The following is a 22,009-nucleotide window of genomic DNA, read 5'->3' on the forward strand; positions in this document are numbered from 1 at the left end:
ATTTCCCAAAATAACCTTCTCTTTCTTGGGACACAGGGGACAAGCATTCATCCCTTCTCTAAAATGTAAACTTGACCAGAGCTAATTTTACCCTAGCGTCCAGCTATGAGATCATTGTTCTACCAGCATACAAGTTCAGCCTTATGCTGCCACATATTTTATGACCAAGTGCAACTTGGAGCAGAGCCTGTGCTGTCCATCAGGGGTGCTGCAAGATGATAAAATAAAATTAAAAAATCCATCTTACATTCTATTTACCTATAAATCTCCAGTGAAAATCCACTTCCTTCTAACAAACGTGGTTAGTTGTTACTAAGGCATACAAAAGGATTAAGCATCCGGAATATTACAATGTAATTGTATGTGAGAGTATGAGATTCCTGAGTATTTTAGAGGTGCTTTTCTTCTCTGCAAACAAACAGCAATACAGTCCAGGGAAGAAAACAGAAATTATTCAAATTTGTACTCTATTCCAGTCAGTCATGCATACAGTGCTGACTCAGGAGCAAACATTAAAAAGCAGGAGCCATGTGGGAACTTACAAATCCAATTGTACATTTCCCAAAGGGGGTTATTACAGCAGTGTCAAGCAGGCCTTAAGCAGGAGGAACGAATAGGTGGGGGGAGATCTGACAGTAGAGGAAAACAGTGCTGGTAGAAAAGGGCCTGATAACAACAGGTCCAAGCAACACGTACAGCCTTTAAACTGAACTGTGATCCTGAGGTATTTAAGGAGGAAAATTACAGCCCATACAAAAACTTAATAAAGAAAACATAGTGCAAAATAATGAGGAAAGAAAACATATTAAAATATCCAGCGTAGGGCTCACTCCTGTGTGCCCATAGAAGACTAAACTCCCCCTGTTTTCTTATAACTAAAATAGTTAATTTTATACATAATTGTTAACAAACGGAGTCAAAACTATGTCACTAAGAAAGCTGGAAGGTGGCAATATTATTAGGGCTTATCCAAGGTACTAAACCTGGCCATAGATTAAATATTAAAGGTTGCATGTGCCTCCATAAAATTATTATTCAAGACAGCAATGATGTTTTGCCTAATTATGTAATGAAGTTTTATCTTACTATGCAGTAAAGCTTAGACCAAAATGTTAGTGTAAGAATAAGATCACAGAGCTTTAATGATGGGCTGAAACTTGGGAAAGAAATGTGTATTAATGTTGGACTGCAGAAAGTATGCAAATCACTTCATTAACACTGTGCTTGTCTTCTCTATGAGATAATGGATAGTCAACAGCCTTTATTTCATTGTTGGGTAGATCATCCTATTAGTGTCTAAATTAAGGTTCCAATTAATCTCTATTAAATAATTTGTCAATACAAATAAAATCACTGGAATTTAAGATAATCACATTTGTGGTTGTTTGTTTGGGGTTTTTTTCCCCACTCTAATTACTGTTATGAATAGGGTTTTTTAATCAATGCCTAAACTGCAGCTCCCTTAAACTGGGAGGTATCCAAAATTCAGATCTTTTAGCAGGCCTCCCTCTCCTACATATGCATAAAAATACTTCTTTATCTTTTGTGAAAATATCTTTTTTCTTGAGATGGGAACTACAAATTCCACTCCTCCCATTCAAACTGAGGAGAACATTACTGTCTAAACAGTGCCACCTAATCAAAAACAAACAGCAAGATATCTAAAATATCTCTTAGTTTATTAAGGGATGTAAGACTCGAAGACAGAGTACCTCCTTCTTGGAAGAAAGGGGCAGAGGGAATGGATTTGAAGGGACTGTATTCAAATAGGTCTAGTTCATCTCCAAATACCCTGGTCAAATTTATGAGTGTTTCCATAGGAAAAAAAGTGTCATAAGAACATCCCAGTTGGAATGCAGCAGAACTGATTCCCACAAGTCCAGGAATGTTGCTGGTTTTCATGATAGAGCTGTTAATCTTATAACAGAGTAACTTCTGAATGTATTTTGCACTTGGCGATGAGCTCTGCAAGCACTGACCTCAGTGTGAGAAGCCCTCCCAAGGAATAGGGCTGTGGAAATATTGCTGGAGGGAGGTCTTGCACTGCTTTCTTTTGTCTCTCCATTTAGTTTGTGCAGAAAGACACTACCAGAAGCAGAGAAAGGCCATAAAACTGAAGACATCGTTTTAAATCAAAAGGCTTTTCGTGGTTGTATTAAAGGAGTTAGCTGTGTTCCCAATAGTGACTACAGCAATTACATGGTGAAAACATCTAGGCAGGTGCATAATTTTAAAAGAACAAGGACACCATCAGCCCCTTTTTAGGAGAGGTCAGGCTTTATATTTCATTAGGTCTGTTTGACTAAAGGAGAAAAAGTGAGGGGAGACTGAAAGAAGGGGTGGGGTAGGATAGAAAAAAAGACGAGAGCAAAGAATGAGCAGAGGAAAAAAAAACAGGGAAGGAGGATGAAAGAGAGAGAGATGACATTTGACTTGGACAAGGGGTGAACCACAAACCTAGTCATCACCAGTGTCCAGGAACAAAAATAACTCATTTGTCTACTAGCAGCAGGGCAGCTGCCAGTGTGGTGGGACGGTGTCTTCCTTGTGCCGCTCTGTGCCGTACACCTCCAGCCCAACTCCAGATCTGTCCCTTTCACTCTGCTATGTGACAAAACTTGGGGTGTTCTCGCAGTCCCTGTGGTTGTGGTTAGGAAACTGCCACATGCTGGGTCTCAATAGAAAAAGTATTTTAATACAAGAAAAACAGGAAACTCAAGCACGTTTTCAGTCTAATTCAATTTCAGTTCCCTGATTCCTTTATTTTCTATGGACAAAAGGCATGTAACAAAATTATGAACTGGGACATGAAGAAAGCAGAACTGTGCACATGATAGATAAAGCTGGCTCATTATGTGAAAACTGAAGCCATGCAAAATATAAATTCAGAGCAGATTAAAACACCTCTCATCCAAAAACCAGTTAGGACCAGTCAAGCAAATCCCAGCACCTGGACAGAGTTTGAGCAGAATGTACATGAACTGGCACAGGCCATGGTTTCACAAGAGTAGGCTAGATTACGAAGAAATGCAAATATTCTTTCTTCATTTTAAACTGAAAGCAATCTCTGGCTTAGGAATCTCCAGAGACAAGGTACAAGGTACCAGTTCAATGTCAGCCACCCAACACTCTCTCTGAAAGAGCATCTGTGTTTTACTGCTAATGTACCAAAGCATGACACAAGCTCAAGATAACCACATTCTATTGAGAAACATAACAATAGAAATAATGGAATAAGCACTTCATGCAATTTGCTAGGAATGTAGTTTGGACACCAACAGCCAAAACAAACTAAAATGGCAAATGCAAGGAGTCTATTTTGAAATGATCTGCAAACAAACTCAGCAGCTTTACAGGGGGTCATATTTTCCACAAGGATAAACTGTCCTTGAACAATATTTTCAGTGTTCTGGGTACTAATGTGCTTTCTTTTCTTATGGATTGTTCTCACCTCCTCTCTTTTTCCTTGAACAAATATTTACTGTGACCAATAAAATTTTGCTCTTTGTTTATGAGTTAAATAGCATCACATTCCCACATGCTGTTTTATATACTCATACCTAGAGCCTATGTGCCCAGAGAAAATGAAATCTCTAAACTATGTCTGGTGGAATTATTTTTAAGAAATCATATTCACTGTAGATTTCAGTCCTGATTCATCAATACATTTAATTTACTGTGGTATTAGCTCCATGAGTGAGAGAAATGAAGCATTCAGCTCAAGAAAGGAGGTGGTACACCTCACCAGAGATAAAGAGATTCTGTGAGTATGTGAAAGAGTGATGCCTGACATAGTGCTCATAAACATGGGAGTAAACAAATCACCTAAACTACTGACATGTTTAAATTTTAAGTAAGCAATCACAAATACTTTTGGTGAAATTATTCATCACCCTCTAAATGCATTCAGGGATTTTACTGGGTTAGAGCTTAAGTGGGTAAATTACACCCCATTAGATACAAGCAAACTATTACTGGTAAGCACGCTGGACTACTCTGTTACTCATTATTCACCAACTGTTATTTGCCATTCTTTGCCCTGAAAGTTTCAATAAATGAGTCAGGAATGAAAAGCATCCTTGCATGTGAATTAAGAATGGCCAGCATAAACTATGTATGAAAAAAAAGGGTAAAAATTTCACAGGTTAACAGTGTATAATCTAAACCTCTGTTCTTTTTGACAAGTGGGGGACACACCCTCAGTGTATGGTACCCGCCAGCGTTTGTGTTTATACAGCTTTGGGGAAGTCAGGGACCGTGCTCCACACGCAGGTCCTTTTTGCTGAATTCCCCTCCAGGAGCACAGAGGCAAAGAGGAACACATCTCTCATGAACACCTGCAACCAGCAGTTCCTTCCTCAGGCACTTAAATAGATTTTCCTCACACGACAGTAGAACAAGATAGTGGCTGTTCCCCTTCATACAGCCCAATATGTATACAGCAGGACTAACAAGAAAGAAGGTGAGCATGCCCCCAGGTTCCTCTGGGATGCAAAAGCAAAGCTACATAAAGCATTCACGTCTTGGGTTTAATTTGCAAATCCCAACTGCTCTGAGGTGCCCCCAGAAGAGGCTGAGTTTAAGGCAGCGTAGCATGCTCAACGTCTATTATGTGCACACTGGTACTCAAAGACTTTGTTTAAAATTGTTCCTAGTCTTACAGATCATTCCTGAGTCTTCTTGTCTTTAGAGGACAAGATCAGCAGTCACATACCAACTGAGCTTGTTCGATGGTCCCTTGGTGAAGTAAGAGGTATTCCCATACAGTGACAGATTTCATCGGTATGTACAGTGTCCAAACAATGTTATTAGTACTGAACGTAACTTGGTTTATGGCCTAGCTAAGCCACTGACTTCCCTGTAGGTGGAAGGAGGAGACGTAGCAGCACAGGCCCTTGCTTAAAGCAGAGGAGGATGGGTTTTTCCTTCCAAAAAGGACATCTGTCCAGTGTGAGGAAATACATGTCAAATGCTGCCTGCTTTGTTCTAGGAGGTGTACACTACACAACAAAGCCCTCCATGTCTAATTCCAGTCAAGTGTTAAACAGCAAGAAAACAGTCCCAACAACTAGAAAAACTATTGGCTTTGGCACATGTGCAAAGCATATATGCCTGGGTTGCCTAGAATAGTAGGAGATACAAAATGCAGGACTGCCAGGACAGGGAGGTGCTGAACTTCTGGGCAAAAAAAGGATATAACCCCATATGCTGAGCTCAAATTAAATCTACATGGTTTCCTGATAATCTTAAGTGAGAATTTCAGATCCATGAGGCCAAGAAAGGGGAACTGAGTAGAATCACAAAATCATTTAGGTCAGAAAAGATCATGAAGTCCAACTGCTAAACCTAACACTACCAAATACACCACTAAACCATGCCCCTAAGCACTGCATCTGCACGTCTTTTAAATGCCTCCAGGGATGGGGACTCAACCACTTCCCTGGGCAACCTGTTACAATACTTGGTAACACTTCCAGTGAAGACATTTTTCCTAATGTCCAACCTAAACCTCACCTGGCACAACTTGAGGCCATTTCCTCTTGCTCTACTGCTTGTTAGTTGGGAGAAGAGACCAATTCCTACCTTGCTGCAATCTCCATCAGCTAGTAGAAAGAAAATTATAATGGTTCCACTCAGACTGCTTTTCTCCAGACTAAACAACCCCAGTTCCCTCAGATGCTCCTCATAAGACTTATGCTCTAGACCTTGCACTAGCCTGAGACTGTCATATCACAGTGTTTAGAATTTCTTGTTCATTGGGTTGCTAGGTTGTGAGATATCCTTTGTACTTAGCAGCAAACATTGTCTATACTAATATCCGTATGACAAAAACATTGATACTTGAAAGCTGTGTCATCTGAAACCTCATTTAAGCATATTTAAGCAAACTCTCATTTTAAGCAAACTCAGCCCCTGTCAGACACCAAAGAACTTCACTTTAAGATTAGTTTTATTTCCAAACTTGTAAGCCCTGCTTTAAAGGGAAAACATTTTTTCTTCTGATCTGCCCCCTATTATCAACTGATAACTAGTAATAGTGACCCATTTATCAATAGCATAGTACAAGACATACTCACCTGCACACCATGTAGTACATGCAAAAATTACTCTTTTTTAACTAGTCCCTAATCAAGCCACAGTGCAGTTTTCCAGAACTTCTGAGGAGAGAGAGTAGGCTGAGTTAGACTGCAGTGGCAAGCAGCCAGCGTGCAGGTGAGAGAAGAAAGGGACCCCTGCCTTCCTCTCTGTCCAGCATCCCTGAACACCTGGTCCCTTTCAGCCTCTCTGAATAAGATTTCACTGATTTTCATAAGAAATGCTATTGAGCAACTACTAGGAAGCCATTAAGTATTGTAAATAACTAAAACGGATATATTGTCAAAATACACTGAGTATTTGCACTTTCAGTAAATTACAAAACTAACTTGGCCACAAAGGGTCTCCCAGTCAGCCATGCAAATTAGCATGGTTCTGTTGCAATGCTTTGTATTTCAGTGCTGCCTTTAATCAGAGGATCTCAAAATATTTGTGATCCATAAATAGTGAGACACACTGTATTTCCTTGAGCTGGACGAGTATGATTATAAAATACACTGCACTACTCTCATTGCACTTATCCACATCTTAAACACTGTTGCATGGGCTCATGCAAGAGCAATAAGCTCTGACCATTGCATTGTTTCTTGTTTAAGAATGTGCTAGTCATGCAAACATGCATACACACAGGTGTTGCCACTGCTACTCTATCCATGCAGGGACAAGTTGGTGTGAGGATACAAAGTTTGCAGCAGTCTTGTGCCACATGCCTATTTCTTGAAATTTTCCATTGGGTTTGCCCAAAGCATGAGCAGCAAGGGAAGTGAGATGTGTGTCTGTGTACACATGTGGATGTATGATCTGCAAATGGGTACTTGACACTACAGAATCCTGTAACATCTGAGAAGCAGACAGGCAAGCCTAAAATCTACCATTTGAAAACAACTGCATACCTAACTTCTCTGGCTAATCACACAGAAGATTATTCATGGTGAAAGAGATTTAGAAATCCAATTTAATTTCAACCATGTATTCTTATTTAAAAGCTAGAAGGAAAGTATTATTTTACAGATAGTGATTAGAGATACCAGGAGACTTACTTTCCCACAGTTGCATTTTAAGTCTGTGGGCACACTGGCAATTGCATCCACTCAAATTACTATTAATTCTGCTTACAACATCAGTGCCTAAGGACTACTGAAAATGGAGCACCTTCAGTCATGCTAGGCTCTGTACACATAAAGCTGCAGCCAGGCCCTACCTGGAGCTCTCATCCAAAACAAAGAATGAAGCAGGAAAGGATGGAGGAGAAGCAGTTATACATCCAGCAAACTGTGTGATACAAACAACTTAAGTAAAAAAAAAACACAAGAGGACCTCCTCTGAACAGGTTTTAGATAAAAGTGGGGTCTGTGGAACTAAAAGAAACAAGGAGTTATGGGGAAAGACCAGGCCAGGAGAGCTGAATATAAAACAGAGCAGACAAGGAGAAAAATTAAGTCAGAGGACTGTGGGGAGTGGGGAGATGCAGGGACAGGAGAGAGAAGGAGCTCCAGTGAAAGATGGGGCACAGAAATTCCTCCAGAAGTGCAGCAAGCTCTTGTAGCAGTCTAACAGTCCCTATTTCAGCAACTCTGGTAGCTGTTCCTCTCTGTGGTTCAGTGGAGACACCACTTGTGTCCTAACATCCTCTGAGCAAAAGAACTCCCTGCACAACTCTGAGTAGAAGGAAGGGGAAGGGATGAGCAATGGCCAGAGCCCATCTACTTCCCCATCTCCTCACAGCCAGCTTGGCCCAGCTGCCTCTGCAGCTGCTCCACCAGCCAGGGAGCTCGGCCACAAGGTCAACCACAAGCCCGAAGTTCTTCTCTTGCTAGTTGTGTATCACACAACAGGGCTGTTGTGAGCATGCTGCAGACATGTTGAGCATTCCTGCTTCTCGTCCATATCCACACCATTTCCCTTTCTGGTTCAAATGAGGAGAAATATATGCAACAAACGAGTAAGAGAGAGAAGAGGAGAAAAGATGGAGTCTGTGTTGGCTGTTCGTACTGTTTTTAATGGCATAGTAAGCATTTGCAATCAATCAATCTCCACCCACATTTTTTAAGAGTTCTGGGACTTCTGGAAAGATGAAGCAAAGTTAAACTGGGCCCCAGTATGCACCATGTAACCAAGTCTCCCCATTGTCCACTCTCTGATGAAAGGCTTATAGCAAGGCTTTCTCTCCCTCGCAGGCAGATTAGGAGTAGCAGCAAGAACTGAGGTACAACAGGAATCCTTCTCAACAGGCAGCAAGTAAGAGAAGATATTTTCTGCTCCTAAGCCACTCTGAATCCTGTTCAGCATCAAGTTTCCAGGATCCTTCAGACAGTATGACACAGCTCAGTGCCTCTAAAAGGATGACTTTCAAACAAGAATATCAACGTTCAATGGTCCTCTTTGGACACATTCCAGCACACCCATATCTTCCTTGTAATAGGGGCTCCAGAACAGGACACAGTACTCCAGGTGGGGTCTCACAGGAGTGGATAAGAGAGGGACAATCATCTCCCTCAGCCTGATGGCCACACTTTTCTTGATGCAGCCCATGATAGGGTTGGCTTTTGGGGCTGCAAGTGTATACTGATGGCTTATGTTGAGCTTCTTACCCACTAGTACCCCAAGTCCTTTTCTTCAGGATTGCTCTCAAGCCAGTCACTGTATCGGTGCTTGGGATTACCCCAAACCAGATACAGGACCTAAATGCTTTTGAAAAGCCATGTGCTGTGTTGAACAAAACCATTACAACGCAAGCTGCAATCTATTTCCAACATCCAGAGTCAGAGATCACATAAAACTAATCAGATTAGATTTGTATTGTAAAGTTTCTACTAAAATAAAGTCATGTCTGATAATATAATACTGATATACTACACACTACACGTAGGTAAATCAATATTATCATTACCCCCCTGAGTTCAGTACTCAAGCAAAGTTTAGTAGCCATAGCAGACTGCATTTAACAGGATATCAGAAATATTTACGACATCTTTAAACAATTGCATGCCTAATGGCTAAAGCCCCAGTGATTCAAAGTACAAAAGCAGAATTTTGACAGCACTCTGTGGAAAGAGAATTTTCTTTATTTCTTCTCTTGGCGTACACCATCAGATTCCCTGCATGCAATCCAGCCCTATAATAAATATCCAGGCCACATATAACATACATACATACCCCCAGGCACCCAAAGCTTCAGCTGTTGCAAACCACCATCCCTTGCTTTATATCAACAATTGTATGCACCATCTGAGGATCTGGACCAAGGAATATAATCCATCAGAAAGAAATGCACCAGTTTTAAGATTGTTTTTGACAGATTAACAAGGTTGGCATTGGTTTGGAAATGAACATCCTTTAGTTCATGACAGGCCTTTAGCATTCGTATGTAACAACCACCATTTAAACTCATCTGCAAGGTGTTCAGGTCAATGCCAACATGCAGTATTGCCAGACACTGGTGTTCAGACTTCATAAAAAGTACATTTCTTTCACCAAATTAAAGGCATAGAAACTTGGCTGAGATTTAAACTTCTTCACAGAAGTGCAGATTATGAACTGGGGCTGAGACAGGGTCTGGCTTCACAGGTCCTATCAATCTTCACACCTCCCTCCTCACCAAACTTTCTGAGGTAGACACTTTGCTTCCATGCTGACACTGCTGTGAATGTGATGAACAGGCTCTGGTTTAGCAACAGTCTTCTTGTCTTTCTGTCCAGTCACCAAAGTGGGTAGGTCAGTAGGATCAGAAGTTTAGTAATGCTTATGAAATAAAATCTGCTATTATTACACTATGAGTGGGTCTGGTGTCTTATGCTTTTGTTTTGTTTTTTAACTAAACCAGTTCATAAGAACTCATCTGTTCATTCTTAAGAAATACAAACTCCTTACCTCACTGCACATTCAATTGGAAAACTCCCGGCCCTGTGATGAGCCCTGCCACCCCACGAAGCACTGCAATTTGATGTCACATTAAACAGTGGCATTGGTGGGAGCAACTGCTATGTCCAAACACTGAAAATCTTCGAAAGTGGTGGTCAACTGCTCATTGAGGAAACTGCTGCTAGAAGATCCCCTCTGAAAGAGAGAGCTGTGCCTACCACAGAGCTCTTCATTCCTATTACAAAGGCTGGTGGGTTAATGTAACCCAATGAAAACTTTGCTTTAAGCTGGCTGACGTTGCCCTGAAGCAGATTCTCACTGTCTCTTTCCAAATGGCTCTGCCAGGAAAACAGCATTATTAAAGATAAAAAAATAAAATAAAAATTTTTAAAATGTTGGTAATCAACAACAAGAAGTAAAGAAGATCTGGAACCAGAGTTCTGCTTGTCTACTACATCCTAAAACACAAAGTATCATTCAAAGATGAAATCTGCAGGCAAAACCAATCTTTGTTTGCCAATGCCTTTCCTTTTAGAGAGATTAAAGAAAAAGTAAATGCAGTGTAAAACTACTCCTCCTCTACCTAAACAAAATTTTTGGAAATTCTAGAAATACATACCTCGAAGAAAATTGATACTTTCTAGAAATTAACAACTTGTCAAATTTTCTTATGGTGATGTTAGAATTTGGAGCTAAAAAAACCCAAAAGACAAATTTCAGCAAACAGATCTGAATTACACTTCTCTAATGCTCAGAACTGAATGGTAACTTGATAACAGAGTTTGGTTACCAAAAGTTGTTTTGCCTTGATTAGTGTTTCTTTTCTGTGAAACTCTGAAACTGGTTTGTGGTATGTTGATTATTTTTTTTAATTTATTTTCAGGCTGATTTGTGTTCTTCAAATTTTACTTTTTTGTATAATTACCAAAAATGCTGAGTGTCCTGTTCATATACATGAATTTTAAATCCAGTTTCCAAGATTTTCTTCTGGAAAATAACAATATCCTCTCAAACACTCCTTTTAAATGGGAAAAAAATAATTTCTGAGCATCTTCTCTTTTCTCAGGATGGAACTCTTTTCAAACTTGCAGTAATTTTTCACCTCTTCTTCTAAATCTTGGAATAGCAAGTCGAGATGATTTTCCAGTTAGCCAGATCTTAGAATAAAGAGGAGAATGCACGTCTATGGCACTAGCATTGGTCTGGAGGTCCCCCCTGTAGCTGCTGATGAAAATCACCTTTTGATGACAGCAATGATTGAAAGAGTGGGAACAACCAGTAGAGAATAAAACCTTTTAGAAAAAATTTAAGGCTTCTATTCCACTCTGCCAGGTCCTTACTGTCAGCAAATCTCAAAACCATTCAGTTTGTGCCATTCAGTACTATTATAACTGACTGGCTCATGTTCCCCTCATCCTTCTCTTGGTATTTGTCCTGCAGAAAACTAAACCGAGCCACTGTTTAACCTGAGCATGGAAACCAGTTCTGCATCACGTGTACAAGTGAGGATCTCCCCAGCTTCAGATGGGAGTCAACAAAAGCAAGCAAAGCCACTGCAACACAATCAATCCCTGGATGAGGTTCCCCACTCGCCTTCCCAGGTATCCCTCAGCCCCTTTCCCTGCTGCTGCAACCCTGGGGCTCTTCACACCAGAAAACAGCACTTATGCCAAATTCCGAAGTGGTTTTATGAGCTGGAAAGACACCAACTAGGGGATAAAGAAAGGCCAATGAACTCCTCCAACTTGTAAAAAAATAACAGATTTAAATTCAGGTCAACTGAGGTGAAGGGCGAGTGCATTAATCGCCTGTATTAATGAGGCTCTGTGTGCCTGTGGCAGCACTCGGACAAGACAGTAAGTCTTGCAGTAAATAATACAAATAAACAGCAGCTAGAACAACAAATCTTCCCCAATTTCTTTTACTTTTCATTAAATGAATAATCTGATTTTTATTAAGTCCTCTTCAAAGTCCTTACAGGCCACCCTTTATAGCTGTGCCTGTCAGGACTGCCTATACACCCTCAGACATACCTTACAGCCTGATGAACGCCTGGGAAGGAACTTCAGCCAGTTTTGTTCTTAAGTGATAATCAAAGAAATCCTCCGTCACGTGTTGTGGCAGTGTGAGTTGGCCATACCGGGACGAAGAGTCATGCAGATGTTACCCAAATGCTTCCATTAACTTAATCTTCCTCAGAAGAGACCTTCTGCTGCCAAGTACTTAACAGTGTCACTTGGGATTTAGATGCCATTTTTGTTCACTACTGAAGACTGGTCATGTGTAGGAATCTGCAGCCCTGATAATAGGGTTTACAGAACACCATGAAAATAGATTACTGGCTCCTTTAAAAAAGAAAATGTTACCTTTCACTAGTCTTAAAGTGCTTTCTGGCATGGAAGGCTTAATGGTTGTTTATTCCAATATGTTATCTCCAGTAACAGCTTAGAACAAAATAAGCATCATAATAATTAGCAGAGATGCTGGCAATATGATACAAGAGTCGAACATCATATCTTTTCACTCACATCATTTAAAAAATACATAATTATTTTGTGATCAGAAAATGTATCAGACTCTTTCAATTGTCCTAGCATACGCTATTATCTCCGTAATGAAACCAATTTAACTTTTTTCCTTTTTTAACTTGGCTGTTATGTGGGAAGATGTAGTAGTATAAAATAGAGGAAATAGTATGAGTAAATCTAACTTGAGGAGTTTAGTACGTATTTTAAAGAAAAGATTAACAAGTCCTATTTTTTTCAACTGTCTTTTTATCTCCATTTTTTTTTCATCTTGCATTTGCTTCAGCCAAGCAATTCTAACACTTCAGAAGGACAGATGTTCCATCTCATTCTATTCCCAGAAAAGTCACTCTGTAAAACTACATTTCTTTTGAAACATTATTACAACAGTTTAAAGACCATCAGAAGTTTTAAAGGAGAATTGCAAAGGCACAATAAGCAATATGTTTGGATCTAGTTTCTATACTGATTTTTTTTCTTTTACTTGTAGTACCATTCCTCCCTCAACAAGATAGTTTCAAATTTATTCTCCACCTTGTGGTTCTTCTTATTTGTATCTATATAAGTACCACAAGCCTCATTGCTGAGTATATGTATTAGTGATACTCAAAGGTGATATGTTCAGTATGTGTTCAGTGGCATACCAATACACCCTACAAGGAGGAAAAAATTATTTAAAGTACACTACTAGGCTGACTGACTGATCAATGCCTCTTCAGTAAGGACATTCAGATCACACAGCTGCATTGCATATCAACACTGCTAATCGGCTCACACTAATACACTTCTACAACAAGGCCAGAGAAGTAGAAACCTTTGGTTGATTATCTCAGGAGCCACACACCTGCATTGGCTTTTCCTGAATGGGTTGGTGATGGCAGAACAATTCATACGTGGTCTCAAGGAAAACAAATTAAGATTTAAAAGTAGTCACTTAATGAAGTGAGCAACTCCCATGCACAATACTCCATGTGGGTTCCTCTATGCTGCTGCTTTAGCTGGGATCACAAGGACTCTTTTGAGTTGAATTTACCAACCATCCCTATTTACAGCACTTGAGCTCACAATGCAGGGTGGCTGCAGAGCTAAAGCAGAAAAATGTGTTCCCAAGAGCCTTAATTTCATCACTTAGATTACTGACATTCAGGCCACAGGACTAGACTAGCATCAGCCTGAAGTACTCCAGAAATGTGCACAACTTGAGCACCAGGTCTCAAGCACCAACAGCTCTCTTCTGCAGTTGTATTGCTGTAGGTCTGCACTGCTCACTAATGCAGACATATGACCTGTACTGCATTGAATACAAAGACATGTTACTATTAGGGCCTTATTTTCCGGGCTCCTCATCAGGCAGAAATGCTAACTATGGAAGCAATGCTAAAATGGAAGTAACACCTTACATGAATCTTATATTATTAAAGTCAGACCATAGAGGCTCTAGGAAAGTACAGAATTAGGTTCAGTATCTCAAGTCTTAATAACTGATCAAATCAACTGGCTATAACTCATATGATCTATTTAATATATATCTGAATCTGACATATAAAAGTAACTTTCAAATTAGGGTCTCAGGATCCTATTCAATATAAAGTCATCTTAAGCCAATTATTCCTCAGAAAACAGACTTGTTTACTGATTCTGCCAGTATGAGTTTGTTTCTTAGATCCAAAGCTGCAAATACTTACACACAATCAGAAAGTTCTTCACATGTATGGATTTTATGTAACCCCAGTGTTGCCCACATGCAGTAAACCTTAATGCATACATCATCATTTTGAGACCGAAACACAGAATGAAGATCAAGAATTTCAGAGAGAAAGGCTCATGCATCCTCTTCTTCTGTTACCAAGACTTGGCATATGAATATAGTCACAAGTTTAGGAAAAAAAAAATATTAATCCAGTTCATGCAGCATCAGAGAGACACCCGGCTTTATCCACCTTCCCATATCGGACACAGCTTGTTCAAGCCACACTGAAGAATTTGACTGCTAGCATTTGAACTTCAAAGGCACCACTAGAGATAGTGGCAAGGTACTTTAACATTTAGCTTGGGCTTTTTTTTCCCTTTAACTGTAGCTATTTTGGAGTTAATAATCTAAGATTCCTTTACCGTCAATGGAAAGAAACAGGACCCTTCACAGTATCACCTTCATGTGAGCTGAACCCCACTTTTGCAGAAGGACAGTTGATTGTGAAAATAACCAGATGCAACAGCAGCAGAATTCCTACCATTATAATGTCACAAGAAATTTTTATTATTTAGTATTTCTTTGTCTTCTCTCCTTTCTCTAGCATGAATTAAAAGAAAAAAAAATGAAGGGTGTTTATGTTTGAGTGCAGAAATAGAAAACAGTTATTGTGTTACCCTCCCTGAAAAGCAGGGTAGCACTCGGTGAAAAGTGTATGAGGTCAAATCCAATTATTTAGTAACTCCAAAGAGATCAGTGGTATTGCAGCACAGATTAATTTGGTTTAGTGTTGCAAATTAAGAAAACTGAGCTAAACTCTGCCTAAGGTACATGCACTGAACTAAGACAACACATTTAGCTGACAGGAAAAAAAAATAAACTTACACCACACATGATAAAAGTCATGCTTGCTCTGGGAGTGTAAATCTCTTACCAAGTGCAGCAGACCAACTCCTCTAATTTGGGGAAGCAAGATTTGGATTTTTCTTTTTACAGCTACATATGTGATCACATTAGTAAGATTTTCTGTCATCACTTTTCCTTCAATTACAAAACAGAATACAGAGAGTAAGGGATATTATGAAATCACTGTATTGGACTGTATCCCAAAACAAGGATTATATTAAATAAAAAGGGAAATACAAACTTGTTTCATGACTGTGGTGCTTCATTTTTACTCAGATAACTCTAAAAAAAGTAATCACTCATGCCATATTTACAAATGTGCAAATACCAGATATGGGATGGAAGTTCCCATATTCCCTGGGAAGATCCCAGGGAAAATGTGGAAAATACATGCTCCCTAATAAAAGCAAAACCTGATCTTAGTATTACATAACTAATCTTATTCATCTAGCATCTGTACAGTTCTGGACTAAGAAACCTGTAGCTCAAAAACACAGCAACAGCCCCTTTCTTCACTCATCTCAGTGTATTAGGCTTTCCAGTTTACAAAACTTACTGCTCAGCTTAGACAGCAAACTTCGATGTAATACTGTCTTGTGGTAGTCATGGTTAATGTTCTGCACTTAAAATTATAAAACTATATCCTTTATCATTAAATGTAACAGAGCTCATGAACTTTCAAAACCCTGCAGGTACCCCTAGGCCACTGCCTAACTGGCCATGTAAACTGGGATCTTCAAAGCTAACCAGGTGCCCAGTTCTTGAATTCCATTGAACATGGTACTTAAACACTTCTAAGGGTCTGGGTCCTAATCTGCCCCAAAGGAAGAGGACACCAGTGCGTGGTTTTCAAGCTAAGTCCTAAATAAAAACATGCAGGAAAATCTTAAGGAAAACACTCCCTGCGTGATGGTAGCAATTTATCTCAAAGTGTCATCAGCTTTTTTAATTTTCAGACACTAGAAGGACTAAAATATCTCATAGATGTTACATTTTAAAAAAAGAAAGTCCTGGGAGCATCAGAAATAAATTGAGTCCTCAGGGGCAAATCCTGTACCCTTTCAGTGGGAGTCAGCCTGAGGAGTGGGAGTGGAGTCACACTAATTGGTAACAAACCGTTCAGTTCATTCCTAGATTGGTTCTAATTTCATTATTACACTATATTTAAAAGTGTAATTATTTACAAATAATTTCACAAATAAATTGTCTGAATTCACACATTAAGAATTCAGCCCAAAGTTAAATTTTGCTCTTGAAAAAGCAGTAGCTTTTCAGTAGCTTATAAAGGCACAGACATCAAAAAGAAGGGGACCGATGCAAACATTGCTCCTGTATGTTCTGTTGATTTTGTGTGAGAATTGGTTTAACATTAACAATATACACCACACAAAACCTCATATGGGCTGAACATTGCAAGGCTGCCAGTTTAATTTGAAATGACTTGACAGAAAATCTCTAGGCCACCAAATGCTATTATAAAGCACTGTATTCTCATTAAAGGTCTGAGCCCTTTTTTTTCTCCCCGAGGGCAGACTCCTCGTGAGGCTGTCCCTCTGGCATAACATGTGATAGAGCTAATCTGTCTTCACTTGGACAGCACTGCGGATATGCAAACCCAGGTGGCACTAATAGGTTTACAGTAATAACTATGGAATTGGATACAGTATGTTACACTGTGAGAAATTCCCACAGATCAATTTTTGTGGTGAAGGTTAACCAGCAGACATAGAGCCGTAATTTTTTTTTTTTTTTCATGGGTCTGTTAACAATTTTACGGTTTTAAAAATAAAAGAAGAAAGACTCTCCCATATTAAATATAAATATTTAACTTTTCAAACATATCTACAATACACATGCATAAAAATGCTCTCCTGGAAAGAAAACTTCTGTTGTCAGTTATTCCAGTACAAACCCGGAGGAATTTCATTGGTTTCTAAAAAGTTACCAATAGAAATGACAGCAGAATATGCCCCCCAAATGTATTTAACATAGTATCATGTCATATATTTTTGTTGGTATATTTTAGTGTTACTTTTGTAACTTTATTAATGGAAATTACAATGAAAATAAAATTAGCTGCATAATTATAATGAGTGCACTACACAACTGAAAATACCCTTGCTGTAGTAAAGCATTATAGGCAGAGACATAAAATTGTGATCTGACCATTTGTGGTCATTAGAGATCCCATGGTACTCTTTGTAAGATTAGGGGTTTTAATCTCCATGTGCTGGCCAAATTCCAGCACGGGTAATTACATTCTCCCTACGTAAATTCTCTGCATTTTACCCAAGGTGGTTGCATTTCCATGGTGCGTAAAGTGTTCCTTACACATGGATTTTAAAATTCTGTAATACCCGTTAACATGAAAGGTGTTATACAAGATGTGATACCCTTGTTACAATTAAGTTAGAGTACATTCATTCCAGAAAACAGAAAAAGCCATCTGTCAATCAACTACAACATTCAATGTACTGATTAAAAACATAATTTCATCCCAAGAGGCACTCCTGTATTGTGGTATGTTACAGTCTTTGCAGTCATAAATTCCATACCCACGTTAGCTACCACAGATGGAACATATTGAGAAGTTAAACACACAGCACTGGTGACTGAAGAGGATGTACACAACCACACTGCACACTCACCCAGCTTGTCGGCCCCCAAACAGCACTATTACCACCAGCTCAAGCCAAAGCATCTGCCTCACTTGACACTAACAAGAAGCTCTCCTCGAAGGAGTGTAAACATCTAGTAGAGGGAGTTTTGAAACTGAAAAGAAAGCCAGACAAAGTACATTTCTCAAAACACAGCCACCTGAGCACTTCAAAAGTAGGGTACCTGTCTACCTGCAGATAAGACGATGGGTGATTCCCTGCTCAAGCAATTTATTTCTTCCTCAGATGATTCAGGTAGCGCCTCCTACTTCAACACCTACTCATCCCCACTAGTAAGCAAAGACATATGGAAAGAGGGATGATGTACAGTGCAGCACTGAAGATGGTTTTCCAGCCCAGAATGCCACCTCATGTACGCCTTATGCCTATGATCTTGTCTGCCATTTTGGTTCAGATTTCAGAGGAAAAAATGGACCAGAAGGAAAAAAAACCCAGCATCACAAGAAAAAGCAGTTTGGAAAAACAAATCCTAGCCTCCCTTTCACCAACATCTCTTCGCCATATTTTTGATACAGTCAGCTTTTCCAGTAAAAGGCTTGATATTCCTCAAGATGAAATAATTAAAATAGATCATTAAATCATTAAAACAGATTTGCGTTTCATACATTTAATTAATCTGCTAAGGAGGAATAAAAAAAATTTTAAAAACCCAACAATTTTCAGGATTTTTCTAATAATTGATTCAGTAAGTCATGGGCTGTTCTGGAAATGCTTACTCTAGAAGAAAAGCACCTTCATTTGGCCTAAAAACTTGTTGCACTGAAAGCAGTCATGTACAACTCAACATAAGTAATGTCTTAGAATCTAGCCTGATGGAATCAGACTTAAATATACACATATACATAGAATGTTAAGTACTTAACAGACAAATCACAGTGGTGTTCAGCAGCACCACGTGCAATGAATGACCGTGAGGCTGAAAGCAGGAAATTGAAGATTTTCAACTGATATTTAAGCAGGAAATCAACTACTATTGGTTATTACTAGGCAGACACTGTTGTACTGCATAAGCCCAAAATTATCTGATACATAAAAATCCTCACGTTTATCAAAGTAATATTTAACTGTGTATTTTAAACATTACTTCCCATTTGTTTAAGTGTTCCACATGAACGCACACAGCCTACTTATACAAGATACAGTTGTTTTCTCTATTTACAAAAATTTTCATGTGTGAGCCCTCACATCAGAAAGACTTTATGCAGCAGTTTCAGCTGATACCATGCAACTGCCACAGCCAGTGGATAATAACAGAACCATCAGGGTTGGAAAGGACCTCTGAGATCATCAAGTCCAACCCTTAAACCACTACCACTGTTGTTACCAGACCATGGCACTGAGTGCCACATCAGTCTCTTCTTAAAAACCTCCAGGGACAGAGAATCTACCACCTCCCTGGGCAGCCCATTCCAGTGTCTGATCACCCTCTCTGCAAAGAATTTCTTCCTAATATCTAACCTAAACCTCCCCTGACAGAGCTTAAGTCCATGCCCTCTTGTCTTACTGGTAGCTAACTGGGAGAAGAGACCAACCCCCCCTGCCTCCAACCTCCTTTCAGGGATTTGTAGAGAGTGATGAGGTCTCCCCTGAGCCTCCTCTTCTCCAGACTGAACACCCCCAGCTCCCTCAGCCCTTCCTCACAGGACTTGTGCTGGATCCCTTCACAGCCTCCTTGCTCTTCTCTGGACCTGCTCCAGCACCTCAATCTCCTTCCTGAACTGAGGGGCCCAGAACTGGACACAGGACTCGAGGTGTGGCCTCACCAGGGCTGAGTACAGGGGCAGAATCACTTCCTTGGACCTGCTGGCCACACTGTTCCTGATACAGGCCAGGATGCCATTGGCCTTCTTGGCCACCTGGGCACACTGCTGGCTCATGTTCAGCTTCCTGTCAATCCAGACTCCCAGGTCCCTTTCTGCCTGGCTGCTCTCAGCCACTCTGTCCCCAGCCTGGAGCTCCCCATGGGGTTGTTGTGGCCAAAGTGCAAGACCCAGCACTTGGCCTTGATGAACTTCATCCCACTGGGATCAGCCCAACTCTCCAGTCTGTCCAGGTCCCTCTGCAGAGCCCTCCTGCCTTCCAGCTGATCCACACTCTCCCCCAATTTGGTGTCATCTGCGAATTTGCTAATTAACATGATAACAATAACCTGATTTTTTTTAATTTTGAATCTTTGATTTCCTACATGTGGAATCATATTCAAGCTCCACATGGCCAACTTAGATATCAGAAGCAGCACAGTGTAAAAGCTCAAGACACTAGCAATGCCTTCACATCATCCTTGATCCAGAACTTTCAGACCTGCCTTCATGAAGGCAATGAAGAGATGTTAAATTAGGGTTGTGGAACTTAAACCCCCTAAGACTGTATTCCCATTTATGCTTTGCATTGCACAGACACATTAAGACCTGAAACGACCCTATACAACATAAGCATCTCTCTGAGATATGCAGTTGGAATACAGCCATCCTTTCATCCCTCTCTTGCCAATAAAGATGGAAAGAGCACCAGTCCAATTGCTTAAATACTAAAAGACTGGAGTTGCCAATCTCTTGATAAGACAAATCCAAGACAAACATCTCCCAGTACTCATATCCTGAGCACATTAAAAGACTGATAAAGTCAGAAATAAACTATTATGTTCATAGCGTATGGAGATATGAAACCCAGAAATGATGACTTGTCCAAAACCCCAACATACAGCAAAGGGAAGCCAAGAATGGTACTCAGCTCTCTTGAGCTCTGGTCTAGTATGTTACTTTTAAGATGCCTTCTTACCACATGTGCTTGCAAAGATGCAGGATCCTCAATATCTTGGTGATCTGAGGCTTCAATTTCCACAGCATCTTTGAACAACAGAGGAAAAAAATATTTTAAACAACAAAACTTCAGTAAGAGATTTTTCCTACTTTACTTCTGAGGAAAAAGCCTGCCTGAATCTTCCAGACTCAGAGAAAGGTCTGCCTGAGTTTAAAGCCAACTGATAAATTAGTTAATTAATGAATTGGCAACTCCTGAAATGGCTGCCAGATTTTCAGTAACCCACTTCCAAACCCAGCCCTTTATCTCAGTTCTTCTTCCCCTTTCAGTGAAATTTCAAGTCACCTCTTCCTTCAATATCTCAGCATCAACCTCTGAATTTCCTTTATCTCAAACAGCTCTCTCTTCTCAAAAAGGCTGCCCAATCTCCTCTATTACACACTCTTGAGATGACACCTTATACAGTTCTATGCTTCACCAGCTCATCTTCACCTTTCCATCTTTTCTCTGTCCCCAGACATTAGTCATTATCTTCCCCAATATGCAACCCAGATTTCCCAATACAAATCACAGTGCTAAAATCACTTTGTTCTGCACCCCCTTATCTTTCTTTTCAACTCCCTTCCCTCCCTCCTTCCCTTGATATCTGCACAAGTTTCCCAACCTCTCCTCCCTCCTTCAAAGCTACCTCTAAAATGCCCCACATGAATCCTCCCATTCTCATCTTTCTGCTTCCTCTTTTAGGCTTTGCCCTCTCCTTTTCTATTCACCAAGTTACTTTTCTTCTCATTTGCCATTCACTGCAGTGCATTTCTCCCACAAAGCATCTTAATCATAATACAATAGAGAGATTTTTAAACCTCCATTAATAAGAAATGTGAATATTCAGCCTGTGTATTTCACACAGCTCAGTACCTATTGCCTCACTCAGCCAAGTGTATTGTAGGCTCCATGGGGCATTAGCATTTTCTCCTTGTGTTTCTGTATAGTACCAAGTCCTCTGCTGAAGCAAAGCAAATAATAAAGCAGTTGTGTATCTTAAAGGAAGGAGATAACACAGTAATAATGACCATAAACATATGCAGTAACTTTTCTCCAGATGGATCCCAAAACACTCTATACCATTTGCCAATTAACAGTACAAAATGGAGTATTTACATAGGAATCATTTCACCCACGAACAATGGCATAATGCCAGCCATGCCTTAATTGCATGGAGTTACACAATACAAATTTAAGACAGGAAGTGAAGGCTCACGTCATATTTCCAGTGAGAATTAAGGCTGGTATATTATAATTACCAGAACTGTTGTAAAATGCAAATAAATTATCAGCAAGAAAATTATACTTTAAAAACATTTGAACCATTTTTACCTTGCCAATAAGAATATAAAATACACCCCAAAATCTGAACACTTTCAAAGATGGCTGCAGTTTAAAAAAAAACAAACAAAAACCAAACCAAACCAAACAAACAAACAAACAAAAAAATT

At 39.8% G+C, this 22,009-nt stretch overlaps 1 long non-coding RNA gene across 1 annotated transcript in view; it reads right to left on the bottom strand.

The window, feature by feature from the left end:
* The window catches only part of LOC139795184 (uncharacterized), a 126,361-nt gene extending 104,842 nt beyond the window's left edge, over window positions 1-21,519 (bottom strand). Inside the window, exons 1-2 of the long non-coding RNA XR_011725411.1 lie at window positions 21,432-21,519; window positions 20,535-20,602 (exon numbers count right to left, since the gene is read on the bottom strand). This is a non-coding gene — a long non-coding RNA (uncharacterized lncRNA). The remainder of the gene's footprint in view (window positions 1-20,534; window positions 20,603-21,431) is intronic.
* Between the last annotated feature and the right edge of the window lie 490 nt (window positions 21,520-22,009).

This window comes from Heliangelus exortis, chromosome 3, assembly GCF_036169615.1.
Source record: "Heliangelus exortis chromosome 3, bHelExo1.hap1, whole genome shotgun sequence".
Classification (NCBI taxonomy): Eukaryota; Metazoa; Chordata; class Aves; order Apodiformes; family Trochilidae; genus Heliangelus; species Heliangelus exortis.